Here is a 23,157-nt window from a genome sequence, read left to right as displayed (position 1 = left end):
CTTCTGTTGTACAGTTTATTTATGGCAGGGGTCCACCAGACTGGACACCTGCCTTTGGATGATTGGGTCTTGGTTTTGTTTGGGATAGCATGATCCATGCATTCCTGGAGATGTCCATAGAATGTGTTTATATAGGATTCTGCAGTTTGGGCCGTAGTTTCCACTGGCCCTGGGGCCTTGAAGGATTCCACTTCGGTTTTGAGAAGTGAGAAGTTTGCTTTTGAGAAGTTTTTCACTGTGGTTTTCTGGGCTGGGGGTGGGGTCGGGATGTGGACATCCAGTGAAATTAATTTATGGTCTGATCTTACCAATGAGGGATATACTTCTGGTGTGGAGCATAGAGTCCCATGTTGGTAATGATCAGGTCTAGTATGTTGTCCCCTCTTGTGGGAGTGGTGACTAGTTGTTCCATAGCATTTGAGTTTATAATTTCCGGGAACCTTTGGGCTAAGGTGCTGGGGCTTGAGTAGTGCTCCCAGTCAATGTTTGGGTAGTTGAAGTCGCCCAATATAATGGTGTTCGGAGAGATCTTCATGTTCTCCAATGTTTTCAGGAAAGCCGAGTGGGATTCCTGACTTTGAAAGGGTGGTCTGTAGGATGCTATAAACTTAAAAGCAGTCTTGCCCACTGTTAGTTGCACATGGATGGTCTCCGATACTTCGTGCAATGCCACTAACCTGGAGGTGTGGATATCCTTGATAAATATGGAAACTCCCCCTCCTTTTGTGGTTCAGTCCGGGTTTTGGGGCCGAAAAGCATGATATGAGGTATAGCCTGGTAGTGCTGGGGTGCTCTCTGGAGCCTTGAACCAGGTTTCTCTCACTGCACAGATATCGATGTTCTCCATACTGAGGAGAGCTTTGAGTGTGTGCATCTTGAGGTTAAGACTTCTGGCGTTTAGCAGCATTACCCTTAGTTTCTTGTTCCTTGTGCTGTCTATAGGGGTGGGTTTGACTTTTGAGCCTTGCCTTAAAAAGGCACTATGGGGTGGCAAGACCCTTTGCCAATATCTGAAAGCCCAGTGGTGACAGGTGCAAGCCGTCCCTTGCGTAGCAACGTGGCTTGTCGAGCATGTCATCCCAGGCTGACAGACACTGGATCCCCTTTGAATGACACCAAAATTTTAGCCAATTGTTAAAATCGATCATTTTGTCTTTGTACTGTGGCATCATTCTAGGTGAGGGTAAGATGCTGCTCAAGGTCAGGGTCATACCAGCCTGGGCTACATGATCAGAGAGCTCCTCTATGTCTCTTTTCATGTAGTCCAGGGAGTGTCTCAGATCATTCACACCAGCATGTACAATGACTGAGTCATATTTGTATTTGCTTTGGAGTGACCTGAGTGCTTGCATTATGTGGTGGATCCTAGCACCCGACAGGCAGCTCACCGTGACCTTCTCTTTATTCAGCCTGGTGACGGGACGTCAGTGTGTCTGACAATAGAGCCACCTATTACAAGAGTATCAGGTGTGTTATTCAGCCTTAAGGGCTGTGGCTGCTTGGCACACTGACTTTGTGGGTTATGTGTTGTGCGTGTTTTGTTTTGAGGTAGCGTTTGCTTGGATGTCTGCTTTGGAGGTCTCTGTTGCTTAGGTAGATTTTTATTTAGAGCCTCCGAGTATGTTTTTGTGTATTTATGTGTTTGGTTCGCAGATGTGGTGGGACTATGTGATACTGGAATTGTGTTGTGTGAGGTTACCTTCTCCTCCTGACTGGTTACACCAGTTTTGAGATGAGAGAGCTCAGCCTCCAGTTTGGCTAAATAGTTGCATCTCTCACATATATTTGAACCTGTTTGGAGGAGGAGAGGGTTGTCCGTGTACATGAGACAGTTGTAACATTGCTTCAAAATTCCCAGATTCACCAGCTGGACTGGAGAGGAAACCACTGACTGACCTTTGGACATGATAGAGTAATATAGGGAAACTGAATTTAAGACGGAAAATAGAGGACAGGGTAATCGTAGAGAGTATAAGAGTAAGTAGTGCTTATGGTTTAATAGTGCTAACTTGTAGGATTACTTAATTGGACCAGTGAAGGGCCTTAGAATGAGACTATGGTGTTTAAATTGAGAGATAGAGCAGTTCTAAGGGAAAAAGTGAAGAGCAGACTTTGTGGAGCCAGGAATAGTTTAAACCCAATTAGGCGGCGCTGCCTGCTGTTGCCCTATGCTCAAAAACGCGAAAAAACACGCAAAAGAGGATTTTAAGAGAGGAAGATGAAGGAGTTTTGGAATTGACCCAAAATGGCCAATAAAACTACAGTTTCAAGTCAGTAACCACTCCCACAGGGGCAGGCAGGCTGCTCAATGTTTTTCACTGCCACTGATCAACAGAGAGACTTCCCTTTAGCCCAAGCAAAAAATGGCCTCACAGAAACTTACAAACAGTTCAAGAACAGCAAGCCTGTAACTGAACTTTTTTAAATCTCAGAAAAGTGGGGAAAAAAGCAAGATTTTTTTGTTTTTTTGTTTTTTTCAGAGATAGCCTTGTCCTACTGCAGTCCATCAACTTATGTCCGCCTTATTCTTATTCCTATGTATCTGATCTAATACCCCCATATCTTCTTCTCCTTTGCCTTCCTTTCCATATTTCATAACCAGTGAATATTGCCTCTGTTGCATTCGTAGCACTTAATAGAAACCACAAAAAAGATGGCATATTTCCTGATTCAAAAATGAAGAAAGTAAAAAACATATTTTAAAAAAATGCAACAAAGCAAGAATGTGCTTTTGCAGGAATGAGCAAGTCTACCTACATCCCTCTATTTGAGAGTCTTCACCAACCCCACACAAAAACGCCTTACTTAACTATACTGACTGTGGTCATACAATCATGTGGAAGGAGCATACACTTTTACAAATAAGACATCCATCCACACAGTGCAACTACAGTATTTCATTGCAACAAAGTTAACTAAATTACCATTAATACAGCTATAAATATAGATATGTGTGTGTGTACATGTGTGTATGTGTATAAGTAGACAAATGTGATCACTACAATGCTGAATCACTAAAAACATGACCAGAAGGTTGCAAGATGAGATTGCCAAGTACTACTTGTTCAAGCAATGTTGAACATCGAATCTCCTGGCCTGCGCAAACACAGGAACAAGTGCTAAGAGAGGTCCAGAAGGGGAGACAAGTCCTAGTTTGTATGGTGGTATTTAGCAATTCGACATTTGCTAAAATTATAGCAAACCATAACTATATATATATATATATATATATATATATATATATATATATATATATATATATATATATATATATATATATATATATATATATATAGATATATATAGATATAGATGCATATATATATATATATATATATGTGTGTGTGTACTTATAGTATTTTTGGCAAAATGAGGTTTCAATGATTTCTGAGTCAAGAAAAAGAAAATTAGGTGAAACAAATGGAACCATAGATAGAAAGATAGATTGATAGATGCATATATAGATATTGATACAGATATAGCTGGATAAATATAGCTATATTTAGATAGAGATATAGTTAAGTATAAGTTTCAAAAAACAAAATATTTTTAAGCATTGTTTGCCTCTCAATTAAATGCTTATCTAAGTATCATCTTACTAACTTTTGAAATAATAAATAGGTTCATAGGTTGGTACTAGGCTATCGGCCCTAAGACCTATGCAAGCCTAGCCATAACAATTCCCTGGATATTTCTTCAACACAATATTTACTTCTCCAGGCCCCTGTCTAGCAGGGCGACTGACATGATCCCCGGGGTGAATTTCCTATCTCCCATACAATCATCAAGGTTCCTTTTGAAGAGGGCCAATGAGGCACTCTGCTTGATATGTATGGGCAGTCTATTCCAGAGTATGGGGAGTCTCTGGGTCAGGAACCTATCCCTCCAGCATGTTTTGTTCATTGTGATGACAAGGTTTAGATCCCTGGAGTGTGTGACTCTGAGGGATTGGGATTTATTTAAGTGGAGCATGTCCAACAGCTCAGGGTTTGACATGGCCTTGTATGTTAAGCAGAGATCGCCTCTGAGTAGACGATATGCCACAGAGTACAGCTGAAGTTTTTTTAGACGGTCAGTATATGGCATCTGCTTTAGGCCTGTGATTCTTTTAGTGAGGTATTTCTGTGGCCTTTCCAGCTGTTGCAGATGTCTTCTGAGGTACATACCAAATGGGGCATTATACTCTATAATGGGTCTAATGAGGGATGAGTACAGTGGGACAATGACCTCCTTTTTTCTGGATGAAAAGCCCTTAGTGATGAGGTGTGCCACATAGAAGGATTTCCTGACTGTTGTGGCAATGTGGCTATCGAAAGTGAGACCACTGTCCACTTGTGTCCCTAAGTCTCTCATCACACTTTTGATGTTTAGTGTCCTGCCACCTATGTGGTAATTCATGGGTACATGTTTTTTTCCAAAAGGGATAACTATACATTTCTTGGCATTAAGCTTGAGCCCATGGCTCTGGCACCAGGCATCTGTTTCTGTAAGGCCCTTTTGTAGAATATCCACATCATTTGGGGATTCAATAATGGCTCCCAGTTTGCAGTCATCTGCAAACTTTGTTAGCCAGAGTCCCTTAGTGTTGGCCTGTACTTCAGAAGTAGATGCCAAACAAGAGTGGTCCCAGGACTGAACCCTGAGGTACTCCACTTGTCACTTGTCTGGAGCTGGATTTGGAGTTGGCTACTTTTACTGTCTGGGTTCTGTCAGTAAGCCAGTTAGCAACCCATCGAGTGACGTAGGGATTTATGCCCAGCTTAGTAAGTTTATCTATGATTCCAGAGTGGAGGATGGTGTCAAAGGCCTTGGCGAGGTCCAGATAGGCTGTGTGGACTGCCTTACCCTCGTCCACAGCTCTGGAGACTGATTCGAAGAAGTCAATCAGATTCAGGAGACAAGATCTTCCCTTCACAAACCCAAACTGGGTGGGGTCCAGTGTTTGAAGGTTGCCAATGTCTTTGTTTATAAGTTCCATGATAATGCGTTCCATGCCCTTGCAAATCAGGCTTGTCAGACTGATGGGACAGTAGTTCCTGGGATCCAAGGTGGATCCTCCCTTGTGGAGCGGGATAACTGTAGCTGTGCGCCACTCAGTGGGCACGAAGCCTGAGGTGAGGCTATGATTAAACATGACACTTAGGTGAGGTGCCAGTTCATTTTGTAATTCATGTAGTACACAGCCTGGGATGTCATCTGGTCCCATGGATGCTGTATTCGTAGCTTTGGAGAGTGCGGTTTCTACCTGTGTGACCGTGATTATCGGAATTTGGCAATCTTTTGGTATTGAGATGAGCCCTTTAGGGGGTGAGAGTGGGGTGAAGTTGGCACTAAATCGATCTGCCAGGATATTGGCAATATCCTTGGGATCAGTATATTTAATGCCATTCTGTTGTAACTCAGAGCAGATCTGAGCATTTCCATTTAGATTCTTGACATAACTATAGAATGCCTTGTGGTTGTCTTTGGAATCTTTGGCAATTTTATTTTCGTAACTAGCTTTTGAGGATTTTATGAGGGATCTCAGCTTATTACTGAGGCTGGTGAGGGAGTTTTTTGCATCCTGGGATTTTCCTCTTTTTTGCAACAGTTTCTTCCTTCTGTTGTATAGTTTGTTTATAGCAGGGGACCACCAGATTGGCTTCCTTTTTTTGGAGAAGAGCATCTCGGTTCTATTTGGGATGGCACGATTCATGCACGAGTGGATGTGCTCGTACAGTGCCTTAGTGTAGGATTCTGCAGCCGAACTTCCAGATCCAGATCCAGATTTGTAATATGTATATGTTCTCTCTAAGTATAATACTTATATATAAAATATTAAATCCATTTATTCATTTGTTGTTGGCATCATACTTATATATTTCCAAAATTGCTGTTATTTTTGCTAGATTTCGAGCTTTTCTATTTTGATTTATTTTGTACAGTTTATTTTGTATTTCCAACTTTTTTTCCTACATGCCTTCATTCTTTTGCTAACTTCTTGAACTTCCACCACTATCTTTCCTTATGTACTTTATTTCCATACCTGGTTTGGCCACATATTTGTTCTTTAGTCTTCATAAATGCTGTCTTGAGATAATGCCATTCTTCTTTATCTCTACCTATTTCCTCTTTTTCCAGAGATCAGATTTAGAGCCTATTTGCTTAAACTTTTGTGTTTTTGCTCCAGTGAACTTCCAGGTCTTCAGCCTTGTGTCTGTTAACCTTAGAGCCTTCTCTGACCACTGCTTGCATCTGACTGGCTAGTGTGGTATGCCCAGGGTTGCCATATTTCCGACTGGCCAGGTAGGGAGTAAAAAAAAAAAAAGGTCTTCCACATCTTTATCGTTCCGCATTAAACAGAAGTAGCTCTGTGTTTATTTTTTATTTGATTAGCCTGGGCCAATCAAAAATAAATAAACACAGAGCTACTTCTGTTTAATGCAAAACATCGCAGTTCTGCATTACACAGAAGTAGCTCTGTTTTGCGATGTTTTAATTGGCCCGTATACCGGTATACAGGCCAATCAAAAATCGCTAAGCACGGAGCTACTTCTGTTTAATGCGGAACATCACAGTTCCGCATTAAACAGAAGTAGCTCTGTTTTGCGAGTAGAGGGGAACAATGAACAATGACCTCTTTTTTCCTGGATGAGATCCCTTTTATGATGAGGTGTGCCACGTAGAAGGACTTCCTGACTACTGTGGCGATGTGACTATCAAAGGAGAGACTACTGTCCACCTGGGTCCCAAGGTCTCTTATCACACATTCAGTGTTAAGTAGATTGCTGCCTATGTGGCAGTTCATGGGTACAGAGTTTTTACCAAAGGGGATGGCACTGCACGTTTTGGCATTGAGCTTGAAGCCATGGCTCTGACACCAGGCATCTGTCTCAGTGAGGCCCTTCTGTAGGATGTCCACATCATTTGGGGACTTGACTATGGCTCCTAGTTTGCAGTCATCTGCGAACTTCGTTAGCCAGAGGCCTTCTGTGTTAGCCTGTACTTCAGAAAAGTAGATACTAAACAGGAGAGGTCCCAGGACAGAACCCTGTGGTACTCCACTTGTCACTGCTCTGAGGTCAGATTTGGAGTCTGCAACTTTTACAGTGTGGGTTCTGTCAGTGAGCCAGTTGCCAACCCATCTTGTGATGTAGGGATTTATACCTAGTTTAGTGAGTTTAGCTATAATTCCAGAAAGGGGGATGGTGTTGAAAGCCTTGGCGAGGTCAAGATAGGCTGTGTGAACCACCTTACCCTCATCTATGGCTTTAGTGACTGCCTCAAAGAAGTCGATCAGGTTCAGGAGGCATGATCTGCCTTTCACAAACCCGAACTGGGTGGGATCCAGAGTTTGGAGGTTACCAATGTCTTTCTTTATGAGTTCCATGATGATACATTCCAAGGCCTTGCAGACCAGGCTCGTCAGGCTAATAGATCGATACTTCCCAGGATCAGTGGTGGCTCCCCCTTTGTGGAGTGGGATAACTGTTGCTGTGCGCCATTCAGTGGGCACAAAGCCTGATGCGAGGCTATTATTGAACATGGTGCTTAAGTGGGGAGCCAGTTCATTCTGAAGTTTGTGTAAAATGCAGCCTGGGATGTTGTCCGGTCCCATGGATGCTGTGTTTTTGGCTTTAGAGAGTGCAGCTTTTACCTGTGTAGTTGTGATTACAGGGACTCTGCATTCTTCCTGTATAGATATGGGCCTTTTACGGGGTGGGGGGGTAAAGTTAGCACTGAACCTATCTGCCAGGATGTTGGCAATATCAGTTTGTTCTGTAATTTTCGTGCCTTTGTGCTGTAACTCAGAACAGATCTGGGTGTTGCCATCCAGATTCTTGACATAGCTATAGAATGCTTTGTGGCTGTCCTTAGAATTAATGGTGATTTTGTTTTCCTATCTAGCTTTGGAGAATCTTATAAGGGATCTCAGCTTCTTACTGAGGCTGATCAGGGAGCTCCTCCACTCATGGGATTTTACTCTTTTGCAACAATTTCTTCCTTCTGTTGCACAGTTTGTTTATGGCAGGGGACCACCAGATTGGCTTCCTTTTTTTGGAGGAGAGTGTCTTGGTTCTGTTTTGGATAGCATGATCCATGCACTCGTGTAAGTGCTTATAGAGTGCATTTGTGTAGGATTCAGCAGTTGTAACTGTATTGTCCATCTGCATGGGTATCATGAAGTTTACCACTTCTGTCTTAAGAAGCATTAAGTTGGCTTTGGAGAAATGTTTTTACCATGGTTTCCTTAATGGGGTTTGGGGGCAGGATCTGGATATCAAGGGTAATTCGCTTATGGTCGGATTGGACCAATGAGGAGTTGACTTCAGGTGTGGAACACCGGTCACTCATGTTGGTAATGACTAGGTCTAGGATATTGCTGCCCCTGGTGAGGGTGTGGATAAGTTGATCCAGGGCATTGGAGTTTATGAATTCCAGAAAGCGTTGAGCTAAGGAGTTGTTACACGAGTAGTTGTCCCAGTTAATGGTGGGGTAGTTGAAATCACCCATTATTAGGGTGTTTGGTTGAACCCTAATATTTTCCAGTACATCAAGAAAAGAGGATTGGGAATCCTGGAGCATGGTGGGGGATCTGTAGCAAGCTACAATTTGGATTGCAGTTTTGCCCAGAGTTAGTTGCACTTGGATAACCTTGGATGCATTATGCTGAGCAACTAGCCTGGAGGTGTGGATATCCTTAATGAATATGGGCACACCTCCGTCTTTGGTGTTTCGGTACAGGTTACATGGCTGAAAAGTGTGGTATAGCCTGGTAGTGCAGGGGTGCTCTCTGGAGCCTTGAACCAGGTCTCAGTCACTGCAAAGATATCAATGATCTCCATTTTAAGGAGTTCCTCGAGTGAGTGCATTTTGAGATTTAGACTTCTAGCATTGAGTAGCATTACCCTCAGTTTTTGTTTGCCTGTTCCTGTTACGGTGGTGAATTTTTTATTTGAACCTTGCCTAAAAACGGCACTATAGGGGCAGCAAGAGCCTTAGCCAGTATCTGGAACTCCAGGGGGCGACAGGTGCAGGCCATCTGTGGCAAAGCATCGTGGTCTCTCGACCATGTCATCCCAAGCAGACAGATACTGGATCCCCTTAGAATGACACCAGAAGCTTAGCCAATTATTGAAGTCAATCATTTTGTCCTTGTACTGCGGTATCATTCGGGGCAATGCCAGAATGCTACTCAGGGCTCGGGTCATACCTGCCTGGGCTACAAGATCAGAGAGCTCTTCCATGTCTCTTTTCATGTAGTCTAGGGAGGTATGTCTCAGGTTATTCACACCAACATGGACAATGACAGAGTCATATTTGTACTTGTTGTGGAGTGACCTGAGTGCATGGGTTATGTGGGGGATCCTGGCACCTGACAGGCAGCTGACAGTAACCTTCTCCTTGTTTAGGCTGGTGAGTGGGACATCAGTGTGCCTGACTATAGAGTCACCTATGACTAGTGTTTTGGGTACGTTGTTTTGCCTTATTGGCTGTGGTTGAGTGGCACACTGAGTCTGTGGGCTATGTGTCATTTGGGTTGTGTTGGGGGATGGAGGTTGATTGCGTTTCTGCTTTGGAGGTCTCTGTTGCTTAGACAAATTATTATTGAGAGCCTCCGTGAATGTTTTTTGTGTTACTATGTGTGGATTTTGGTGGTGTAGATTTAGTGAGACTATGTGATGAGTGTGGTGTGGTGCAAATGTTTACCTTCTTCTCATGACTGTCAAGTTCAGTCTAGGTTGGAGAGAGCTTTACCTCCAGTTTGGATAGATAAGTGCATCTCTCACAGGTTGTAGTGTTGGGTGGTAGGAGGAGAGGGTTGTTTGTATAGATGAGGCAATTTCTACATTGGCTCAAGATGCCCCGATTCATCAGATAGACAGGAGAGAACACTGGGAGCTGACCCTTGGGCATGCCTGAATAAAAAAACTATTTTCCTCTAGATAAGTGAGGAAAGTGAGTACAAGAGCTGTTTTTCTCTAAGCAAGTGAGAAAAGTAAGTACAAATACTGTTTTCCTCTAGGTAATGAGGAAGATTGAGTGCTATCGTAATTAGTAGCTTATTAGCTTATTTAGTGCTTACAAGTTCTGAAGATGTGCTGAGCATGAATAAGCAAATCTGAGTGCTAAAACTAAGAATCTGTATCTGTACTAGATTAGTTACAGGACAGAAACAAGTGCAAATGCAGGCTTTCAAATCAGAAAGTTGAGAGAGATGGAAGAGATTGCCCAAACGGCCAATAACTACAATTTCTGGGCCAGAACCACCCCTTATGTGGTAGATAGGTTATCTAGTGCTTACCACTCCCACTGATAAGCTAGAAGGCTTCCCTCCAGCACAGAAAGGTTTGGGGGGCTCAGAAGCTTACATACAGTCCTGGATACAGCAAATCTGTATCTGGAACACTAGTTACAGGAAAGGTAGGAAACAGGCTTACAGTTTTTTTTTTACAGAAAAGTAGCAAAAACAGTAGTAAAAACAATTCACATGCAGTGCAAGCTAGCACACTTGAGTATGTTGCAATATTAGACCAAACACAGTTTAAAAAATGCAATTAAATTAAAAAGGACAAAAAGCAAGTGCAGAAAGAGTTTATTAGGTAGAATTTGGTAAAGAGATGGGACTGGGGGAGTGTCCCAGATCAAATCAACAGTGGGGCAGGCAACTGCAAAAGCCACCAAATTTAAACTACAAACCAAAAATAGGGAGGGTGGGTGGGACAAAACAGTTTCAACTGAGATCTAAGCAACAACTAACAGTACAGAAGAGCAGCATTCCCTTCATGCTGCACTGTAGTGTCAGCAATCCCTCTACCTGATGTGGGAGTAGAACCAGCAGAATCATGCACCAAAGGTGAGTGTGCAACCTATTGTGCCACTGACACTGCTACCTGCAAGATCTCAAAATATAATTTTTTATTTTGAACATTAGTATATACATTTGTTATTAATTGTTAGTTACCAAGATATGGTGAACAAATAACTATGGAGGAAACGGTAATAGAGTGGGATGAGGTTAAGTAGAAATTTGTGCTGTAGTTTAGACACTGCCTTCCCTACCAGGGATTGATAGAGTTTAGGCAAAGAGAAAGGGATAGAGGAGTGTTAAGTGAAAGACCTGCCCCAGTTGAGTTTTTAGTTGAGTCTACAACAGAAGCTGCCAATAAAAGGGATAACTAGGAGGACTTATAACATATTGGATGATAACTATAAGAATCAATCAGACTAAATCAGAAAAGATTAGGAAGAAGGACTGGAAAGGCAATTTATAAATGCACAGTGGGAGGACATCTGTCTGACTCTAAAGTATGTAACAAAGTCCACAACATTTAGGATTTCTGTATGGAAGTGTTTGCATAGGTATTTTTATATTCCAAGCTAACTTGAGATAATCTTTCCTCAGGTGGATACCAAGTTCTGGAGGTGAGATGGGAAAGAGAGAAGTAATTGGGAGCATGTTTTTTGGGAATGTAACAAGTTGGCAGATAAAAAAAAAAGTAAAGAGTACTTTGCTAGAAATGTTTGATGAGCAAATGATTGTAAATAAAGAAATTAATCCTTTGAGCCAGGATATAATATCTGAATTACCTAAACAAAGTACAATCTTGCTAAGTTTAATGTTACTGGCTAGCAAAAAAACAAAGAAAAGAAAATAGAAATCAAAACTGGAACCAACCGTAAATGAAGTATGGAATATTGTGAGGGATATGAATTAGATGTAGGATCCTTGGAAAAGGGAAAACGAAAATTATATTTAAATGCAATCTGTGCAAAAAAACATGCAGAATAATGTTCAAGAGTGAAATTTAAGGGATGGTAGTATGTCAGTAATTTATGTAATGCAGAAGTGAATGATAATTGTTAAAAACGAAAATATGTACGTATAACATGTTTAACTATTGAATCAGTATCATATAATTTTTATCTATTGTTAAACATTTTCATAATATGTCTGACTTGGTATAATTATTTAAACTGTAGTTGGGCTTTTTTGTATTATTTTAAAGACTGCTAAATTTAATGTTCTTAAAATGTTTTGTAATACTTTGGAGCTTTTCTCCCAGGGCCTCTGCTGAAAATGAGCTTCTCTCTAGTCAGACTTTCTTGGTAATCAAATGTCAATAAATAAATGATAAGAACACATTAAGTTGATGATACATGTTTTAAATTGTGTGTTTTCTTTTCTATAACCTTATGTGCACCAATATCATTGATCAGATAGTTAGTTTTCTCTTTTACAATCATATGTGTATTAATAAAATAATTTAAAATGATGCAACTTTAGTCCATCTCTCAGGTGCAGGGGTAGAACCCGCAGCCTCCTACACAAATCTATCCTTTGAGATTTATTCTCTTTTAATATCTTTATTTGCTGCATAACTTTTCCCCCAATCTCTGTTATTAATAGATTTTAGCTTCTTTAGATAACTTCTTATGTATATTATTTTCCAATTTTTTTAGTTTGTGGGTATATTTCATTTCCTTCCTTGATTTTTTCATAATATTTTCTAAACTACTTAAGTGTATATATTTTATGTCTGTTTTAGATGTATTTATTACTCTCTAAACTAAACATTTAATAGCATTTATCTGTTTAGATTTATTTAATATTTTGACAGATTGTCCAATATATGTAATCATCACTGTATGATGTAAGTTTCTAATTCTTCAGTATTATTTCCTTTTTATAATCAAGTATTTGTTTATGTGCGGTATTTATGACTTTTCTATATCTAAAACATTTTATTCTTCATGATGTGTCAATTAATTGTCACATTCTTCGTATGCATTTCAGATCCAATGTGTAATTTTCCCATACATATAACACTTTAAAGCATTTCTGCTAATATCTTCTTTGCCATTAAATGAAAAAAAATTTTTTTTTCTAGGAACCATTATTTATATTCTTCCATTTTAGTAATATATGTTGGTATTATATATCATATTGGTAGTTATTTATTATTTAATGTTAATGAAATAATAAAGAATTATGATCTGTTGCAAAGCATGTTATTCTAAAGCTACTAATCTTCTCATTTAGGTCTATATATATATATATATATATATATATATATATATATATATATATATATATATATATATATATATACACTTTCTATCTATTGTAGTCTGAGTACTAAAGATATATGAATAATGATTGCATTTTAAAGAGTGTTCTTGTTTTCTTCCATTCAGATCTGTTGATTTAACAGTTTCTATCCATTTTTTAACCTTAGATATAGCACAGATTCCAGGGAATTTAATTACAGTTGTGTATCCTTAGTTAGAACACAATTAAAATCCCCACCCAAAATTATACTTCCTTTCATATACTTCAATAAAATTCAAGATTTTTTCTTGCATATTTAGCAACAAGACCAGGCATATTCATTTGCTAGCATATATATTTTATTTTGATAGTCAAGAATTGTCAAAGGAAAACATTCCACTTTTATCACTAAGAAAATCTGACATGTTTGCTTTTTTCCACTATATTACTGCATCTCATCATTTGGATTTATAATAGGATGCAATTAATATCTTATATTGGTCTATAGTAAATCTAGCTTTTTCTCTATTATGTGTTTCTTGTATAATGCAACATGAACTTTGTAAATATTTACTTAGATCACATCTTTCATTGCCAATATTTAATCTAGTAATACCGACAACATATTTAATGACTCTACCATGGGGTTTATTTAAACATTGTTACCTTTACATTTGTTTTAGAATGCTGCCTAATCTCCTGTTACCTGGTGAAATTCAAGAGCACTTCCATCATGCTTGACTGATCTGTTGAACACAAGAAAAAAATTTAACATAGAAAACTGTAATATTTTACTACTACTACCACTACACTAAGATCAAGTCATTCTTACCTTAGAAACTAAGCTAAACTTTCAAACTATTTCAATAATTCTAAATCTCACTGTTTGCAAAGTTACTTTATGAAATTTAAGAGCATATAAATATTTTATTAAATAAACTATTGAATGAACTCATTTCTAACATAAATTATTGTACTGTATAAGATATATTCTTAACTATCTAATAGCATATTTATGATTATATAACTCTATTAGTGCATTGAATTAGTCAACATCTTATAACAATTAAGCTGTTTTATTTATTGTTTATATATAAAGCACATGCTTAACTACGAAACTGCTAAAGTTTAAAAAGAGGGGAAAATAGTGGGGTTTATTTAAACATTGTTACCTTTACATTTGTTTTAGAATGCTGCCTAATCTCCTGTTACCTGGTGAAATTCAAGAGCACTTCCATCATAAAATAAACAGCCGGGGTGAAAGATGAAACACACGGTAAATAGCGTAACCAGAAGTTTAATACCCGCTTTCGTAAAAACTTCATCAGAATACAAAATAACCACAATCCAATGCATTTAAATAGCCAAATGATTAACAAACAATTACTCAATTAAAATCAATCAAACGAATTTAGTTTTAAAAAAATATTCACTTTAAAAAAATTCAAATGAATCCAATCCCTTATTCCCTTGCAATTTCCTATGTTTTAAAAAACATTTGATGTTAATATAGTCGTTTAAACCAGGGAACTTGTCCGATTTAAGTTTTATCTGCCACATAGTTTCACGCTGCTCTAAAAAATTTTTAAAATCTCCAGCTCGGAGATCAGCATGAACAACTTCTAAAATTGAGAACAAAAATTTCTTATATCTGTTGCAAGTTTTGGTGTGTTTATACAGGGCATTATTCTCATCATTCGTTTTGATGCTGTAAAGATGCTCTCTGATTCTAGTATTTAAACAACGGGTAGTCATGCCAACATAGTATGCAGGACAGCCCGAACATTGGCTGATGTAAACCACCCCCTTTGTTTTGCAATCAGCATAACTGGGTACTTTAAAGGTGTTGTCAATGGTGTCTATTTTGATGTAAGGACCCTCTGAAATAAATCGACACATATTGCAACTATGGCAAGCATGCATCCCAACCTTATTGGTACTAATAGTAGGTGCAACTGACATCTTGTTCTCCAAAATTCCCTTCAAGTTATAACGGTTCCTGAAGACAAATTTAGGACCTTCACCCAAAGTCCTTCTAATCTCTTCATTACCGTTGATAATTTTCCAGTTGTCAACAACAATCTGTCTGATCAAGGAGCTGTCAGAACTAGTGTCTAAAGAACACAAAGCATCAATGTTGTAACCACTCCCGTGTGTCTTCTGGTTCTGTCCGCTGTTAATAGAACTAGGAAAATCAATAATAGGTTTAAAAATACTGTCACGTTTTCCTAGTACTTCCTCACTAGTAGATACTAGTTTGTGAGAATCATACCCCCTGTGTAAAAATAAAGAAAAAACAGTGTTAAATTCCTGTGTCAAATCATCCTTTTTGGATGTCATCCGGCTTGCTCGTATAAACTGCCCTCGAGGGATGTTTCTGATGACATGTCTAGGGTGGTTACTAGAGTAGTGCAAATACCCATTAGTGAATGTCTCCTTGCGATGAATCTTACTATGTAAACGTTCATCGTCTGTATCCCAATATAATGATACATCTAAGAAATTCACTGTGGTGCCAACATTTCCTAAGGTGAATTTTACATAATCAAAAATAGAGTTAATGTCTGTAAAAAACTCATTAACTGCAGTGAAATCACCTTCAATGATGAAAAATAAATCATCAATATAGCGACAAAAAAACTTGATGTTAAATTTCTGTTTTAAGATGGGTAACGCCAGACTCCCAGCAAGCCATTACCAAGTTTGCAAGCGGAGCCGCTGGAGACCCCATCGCCACCCCCCTCTTCTGTCTGTAATAATTATTACCAAAAAGAAAAATGTTGTTTTCTAAAATGAACTCTAAAAATAACCTAATGGTTGAAATGGCCCCCGCTGAACCTACCACCTTTCCTTGCCAGAAATTCGCAAACTGCATCAATACCTTCCAAATGGGGAATACATGTGTATAAAGAAATGACATCAACTGTGAAAATGATGTCACTAAAAGGATCAAAAACATGTTCCTGTAAATAAATACCAAACTTACTCAGAAAGTGCCAGGAATCTCTGACGTGAGATGGTTCATTCCCTAAAATGGGACCCAAAATCAAATCAATCACCAGGGAAATGCCTTCTGTGATGGAATGTGGACATGAGACAATCGGTCTAAGTGGAGGGTTTTTGACATTTTTGTGGGTTTTTGGTATTCCAAAAATCACCCCAATGCGTGGCTCAGTTACAACGCAAAAGTCATAAACCTCACTAGTGATGTCTCCTGACATAAATAAACCATACAGTTCAGACTTGAAGCGAATAAAATTACAAGTCTTTGGTAAAACCATCTACCTTTACACCTCATTTGCACAACACAATCAGAGTATTTGAGGAACAATGTATTGCTGATATCAACAAAGTTTTGAGTGTAAATAGACATGCTGCTGATAATCTTACTAGGAATGAAAGGGCGGCTCTCACGAACCTGAAAACATTATGCCATCGCTTCAGGTTCATGAAAAGCGACAAAGGGGGTAACATTGTGATCATGTATCAGAACGTGTATCAAACAAAGATGTTAGAAATTATTAACAATTCGGAGGAATACGAAGGTATAACCCTTTTTGATTACAAACGCAGGGTACGTTTGATACAGTCTGAACTGTATGGTTTATTTATGTCAGGAGACATCACTAGTGAGGTTTATGACTTTTGCGTTGTAACTGAGCCACGCATTGGGGTGATTTTTGGAATACCAAAAACCCACAAAAATGTCAAAAACCCTCCACTTAGACCGATTGTCTCATGTCCACATTCCATCACAGAAGGCATTTCCCTGGTGATTGATTTGATTTTGGGTCCCATTTTAGGGAATGAACCATCTCACGTCAGAGATTCCTGGCACTTTCTGAGTAAGTTTGGTATTTATTTACAGGAACATGTTTTTGATCCTTTTAGTGACATCATTTTCACAGTTGATGTCATTTCTTTATACACATGTATTCCCCATTTGGAAGGTATTGATGCAGTTTGCGAATTTCTGGCAAGGAAAGGTGGTAGGTTCACAGCGGGGGCCATTTCAACCATTAGGTTATTTTTAGAGTTCATTTTAGAAAACAACATTTTTCTTTTTGGTAATAATTATTACAGACAGAAGAGGGGGGTGGCGATGGGGTCTCCAGCGGCTCCCGCGTTTGCAAACTTGGTAATGGCTTGCTGGGAGTCTGAGGCGTTACCCATCTTAAAACAGAAATTTAACATCAAGTTTTTTTGTCGCTATATTGATGATTTATTTTTCATCATTGAAGGTGATTTCACTGCAGTCAATGAGTTTTTTACAGACATTAACTCTATTTTTGATTATGTAAAATTCACCTTAGGAAATGTTGGCACCACAGTGAATTTCTTAGATGTATCATTATATTGGGATGCTGACGATGAACGTTTACATAGTAAGATTCACCGCAAGGAGACATTCACTAATGGGTATTTGCACTACTCTAGTAACCACCCTAGACATGTCATCAGAAACATCCCTCGAGGGCAGTTTATACGAGCAAGCCGGATGACATCCAAAAAGGATGATTTGATACAGGAATTTAACACTGTTTTTTCTTTATTTTTACACAGGGGGTATGATTCTCACAAACTAGTATTTACTAGTGAGGAAGTACTAGGAAAACGTGACAGTATTTTTAAACCTATTATTGATTTTCCTAGTTCTATTAACAGTGGACAGAATCAGAAGACACACGGAAGTGGTTACAACATTGATGCTTTGTGTTCTTTAGACACTAGTTCTGACAGCTCTTTGATCAGACAGATTGTTGTTGACAACTGGAAAATTATTAACGGTAATGAAGAGATTAGAAGGACTTTGGGTGAAGGTCCTAAATTTGTCTTCAGGAACCGTTACAACTTGAAGGGAATTTTGGAGAACAAAATGCCAGTTGCACCAACCATTAGTACCAATAAGGTTGGGATGCATGCTTGCCATAGTTGCAACATGTGTCGATTCATTTCAGGGGGTCCTTACATCAAAATAGACACCATTGACAACACCTTTAAAGTACCTAGTTATGCTGATTGCAAAACAAAGGGGGTGGTTTACATCAGTCAATGTTCGGGCTGTCCTGCATACTATGTTGGCATGACTACCCGTTGTTTAAATACTAGAATCAGAGAGCATCTTTATAGCATCAAAACGAATGATGAGAATAATGCCCTGTATAAACACACCAAAACTTGCAACAGATATAAGAAATTTTTGTTCTCAATTTTAGAAGTTGTTCATGCTGATCTCCGAGCTGGAGATTTTAAAAATTTTTTAGAGCAGCGTGAAACTATGTGGCAGATAAAACTTAAATCGGACAAGTTCCCTGGTTTAAATGACTATATTAACATCAAATGTTTTTTAAAACATAGGAAATTGCAAGTGAATAAGGGACTGGATTCATTTGAATTTTTTTAAAGTGAATATTTTTTTAAAACTAAATTGTTTGATTGATTTTAATTGAGTAATTGTTTGTTAATCATTTGGCTATTTAAATGCATTGGATTGTGGTTATTTTGTATTCTGATGAAGTTTTTACGAAAGCGGGTATTAAACTTCTGGTTACGCTATTTACCGTGTGTTTCATCTTTCACCCCGGCTGTTTATTTTGTGTCAGTTACTACTTTGGCGTTTTTTTACAGCACTTCCATCATGCTTGACTGATCTGTTGAACACAAGAAAAAAAATTAACATAGAAAACTGTAATCTTTTACTACTACTACCACTACACTAAGATCAAGTCATTCTTACCTTAGAAACTAAGCTAAACTTTCAAACTATTTCAATAATTCTAAATCTCACTGTTTGCAAAGTTACTTTATGAAATTTAAGAGCATATAAATATTTTATTAAATAAACTATTGAATGAACTCATTTCTAACATAAATTATTGTACTGTATAAGATATATTCTTAACTATCTAATAGCATATTTATGATTATATAACTCTATTAGTGCATTGAATTAGTCAACATCTTATAACAATTAAGCTGTTTTATTTATTGTTTATATATAAAGCACATGCTTAACTACTAAACTGCTAAAGTTTAAAAAGAGGGGAAAATAGTGGAGAAGGAGGTACAATGTGGGAATGGAACCTGAAGAGGAAGGATGCAAGTCAAGGAATGTTATCTTTTGCCAGTATACATATACAGAAAACAATTCATAGATTGACACATTACATTAATATCTTCCTTTCAGTCTGTCACTAATGATATCTTACTCTTTAATGCCGTTGGAGTAATATATCAAAGTCAGAAAACACAGTTTTGTTGGAATAAATTAATCTGTTCTTATAAAAGTTATAGCATCAAGAAATAGATAAACATACTAAAAGGTTTTTCCACCCTAACCACTCTTCAGTAAAAATGTGTAAAATAATATGGCCAGTTCTTTGTTCTTTAGGCTGTCAATTGTCTATAACATTGTTCTCTATAGCGTTGACCTGAGTATATCATGTGTAGTTATACACTGACAAGATATCATAGCATGAGTTTAAAAAATAATCTCTTCATCTTGCTATGATTTTGGCTGTTCAATCTGTTTGTAACACTTTCTTTTCCCTATCTACCACTCCCCAAAAATAAGCTTTTTTCCCTCACACATTGAATTTTTTCATATTCAAATAAAGAATATAATTATATTTTGTCAGGAAGTCTGTCCAATATATATATATATATATATATATATATATATATATATATATATATATATATATATATATATATATATATATGGGTCCACTTCTAAATCTCAAAAGCTCATAATCTAGAAATTCAAAATACTAAGTCCAAAATCTCGAAAATTCAGAATACTGAAAACTCAAAATACTGAATTTCATAATATCGAAAAAACAGAGTACACCAACACTTACAATATTCCAGCACAACTACATAACAAAACATATTACTCTTCTGCAACTATAAGCACCCCCACAGCCCCTGCTACTTAAATATATCAACTCCGAGATTGCACTCCACAGAAGAAAATGGCAAACATGCCATTACATGCTTCATGACTGCCTGTTGTAACCTTAGTCGTGTTCCCTTTTAATTTGCTATGCTACAACATAACTCATCTTAGTGTAGTAAAGTGTAATCTTGGAGTTGATATATTTAAGTAGCAGAGGGCTTGGGGGGCACAGCCCCCCACTAATAGTTGGAGTAATCTAATATACTTTGTCTTTTATTTGCTTCTCTATGTATTTCTGGTAGAGTATAGTAAGTGTTGGTATCCTGTAGTTTTTTTTTGACATTATGAAGTTCAGTATTTTGAGTTTTCAGTATTTTGAACTTTCAAGATTTTGGACTCAGTATTTTGAATTTTGAGATTATGAGCTTTTAAGATTTAGAAGTGGACCCATATGCATTAGTTCCATGTTAAATTAAATGCTCATTAAGCAATCTTGCCAAAGACATTTCAAATTAGCCTCATTCTTCTGCAGCTGCCAGCATATTACCTACCAAGAGAACTGCTGATCTGCACTTTGTACTAGGCAATGCATTTCACAGACATGCAAATTAGTCCATTATGAGGCTTTTTCATTGTGCCTAATTTGTGTCCATATCACAAGATATCATATTGTGGTAGCAGGCCTTTTTAGCATGAGACATATGGCTCATGTTGGGCTGTTAATGGATTCTTCTGATAGTCTCCTTTTCTTTGTAGTTTTTAAAAGTCCAACTATCTATTATACTTCTTCAGATAAACCTCTCCCCAAAAGTGAAGGCACGTAATATTCTGCATGAAGGATCTAATTAAGCTTCTGGAGAAATGTGTGCAATGGGTATAGATTAATCAGCAATATGTTATGGTACAGATATGTTTTAGTAACCATACAACATATATTCATTAGGTAATTAGTTACCTATTCATGAGTGCAACTTCAAGTTAACTGACTGTACAAGGTCATTCCAGTTCATATTATAAATTGTTTTATATAAGACATCAGGTAGGACACAATGCATATTATATAACCGCATTTCCTTTTTCTATATCAAGAAACTTTTAGAAGTTTCAAGACATATTTGTAGTTGTCTTTCCTACTGATATAGTTTTTATGCTTCTCACCTGCTAACACAGTGCAGCTTACAAGAGAAGGACATTTTCTTGACATCTGATGGATTTTGAGTGCTCATGCTATCAACCAAGATTTTCTTAATTTTTTTCTCTTTCTTTCCTTTCTCCCTCTTATCTCTCAGTAAATTGCTTGTATTTATAGTTCAAAACACAGTCTTTGTGATTTTTCAGGAGAATTAATTACATCTTTCCATGCTCTTTCTGTCATCACTGCTCACAAACATTAACATTCTCTTCATCTCTTTGTATTTTTGAAAATCTGCACTCTTCACTGCATTTCTCCTCAATCTGACCTCGCTTCAAGCATTTAAATGCACAAAAATATTCCAAATAAGGATTTTGATGTAGCTTTAAAGTGAGGTTATGTAAAGCATATACAATGATCATCACCATGTTAAATTAAATACAAACCTGAGCAGTCTTATCCTAAATATTTATTAGGTAATTATGCAAGCAATAATGCCTGACAGGGTGTGTGTTAATGTGTAATTGATGCCCGCCCAGGGGTGTTATGAGGCCCGACGCCCCTGGAAGGGCATTAATTACACATTAACATACATCCTGGAGGGCATTATTCTGCTTAAACAATGGGCTCGCTGTAAAAATGTTGTGTTTTACTTGCTTATTTGTTTTAAGTACTGTATTATTTTTTATATATTTTTAATGTAAAATAGTTCCTCCACCTACTGTTTCAAACTTGCTGTAGACTGTACTACATGTTATTGGTGTTGGAGGAAGCATTTTACATTAAATCTATATATAAAAAGTATAGATACTGTTAAAAAAAATAAGCAAGTGAAACAACATACAGACCATTCTCTCTCCCATACACATATGCAGTCTCTTCTGCTTTCACACACATACATATACACACACAGCCTCTTCTGCTTTCATACACAGTCTCACTCTCTCTCAATCTCTCTCGCACACAGTCTCCTCTGCTCACATACATGCATTCACTCACACATCGCTCACTTTCAATTTCACTCTCTCCAGCCATCTCTCTTTCTCTCTCTCACAGGCACACACACACACACACACACACACACACACACACACACACACACACACACACACACACACACACAGTCTCTCTGCTTTCATGCACACATTCACACATTTGCAGACAGAAACACTCGATCGCTCTTTTACTCACATACACACATACATTCTCACACAAACGCTGTATTTTCTTTTTTTATTTTACACTCGCTAAACAGAAAATGCGCTGCTTAGCGAGTGTAAAATAACGGCTCACTCACTGTCACTTGCATGCCTACACTCATACATAGACATACGCACACACTTACCTTTTTGGGTGTTTTTTTTTTTTTTTTTTTTTATATTTTACACTCACTAAACAGCAAAGACGCTGCTTAGGGGGTGTAAAATAATGGCGGCTGTCCTGTTTTTTCAGTCCGAGCTCCACGGCGGTTTGATAAGCTGCTGTGAACCGACAGATTCCTTTTTCACCGTGGATTACTTGTACATTAATACCCTGCTGGAGAATGCTCATTCTCCAATCAGGGTATTGATGTACAGTTTGCCCATTGTCTAAATGCAATTCATGTATATATGGACTGATTTATTATGTAGGATCTTTTCATTTCATTTGCATATACCTTAAAACAGATCATCACGCAGAAGGGTTAATGTGCATGAAATAACTACTTTCTTAGTGTTTGTCAAGAAAACCTTGTGTTTCATGCATTTTGGCAGAGGTCAGCTTGCAACAGAAGCCATTCTATTCACACCTTTTCTGATTGGAATGCTGATGCTGTCAGGCAGATTTTGTGGAGATTTCTTTTTCCTTAGCATGCACTTCTTGTGGTAGCATTCCCGTTACTATCCTAAGTCCTAACTAATATTTGAGGAGACGTAATTAAATTACATTAATTCAAAAAATGTTATATTTAAAACAAAAACATAGGTCTTGATTCCAAAAAACTTGCACTCAGTATAAGTGACCACTTACACTGAGAACAGGTTTAGAGTGGGTCTTTTGGAATCTGGCTCCTGGTATAAGTCTATTTATAGATAGGTCTTACACCAAAGAAAG

The sequence above is a fragment of the Protopterus annectens genome, chromosome 7.part0 (assembly GCF_019279795.1).
Source record: "Protopterus annectens isolate FY-2018-M chromosome 7.part0, PAN1.0, whole genome shotgun sequence".
NCBI classification, from domain to species: domain Eukaryota; kingdom Metazoa; phylum Chordata; order Ceratodontiformes; family Protopteridae; genus Protopterus; species Protopterus annectens.
This window is presented reverse-complemented; position numbering follows the sequence as displayed.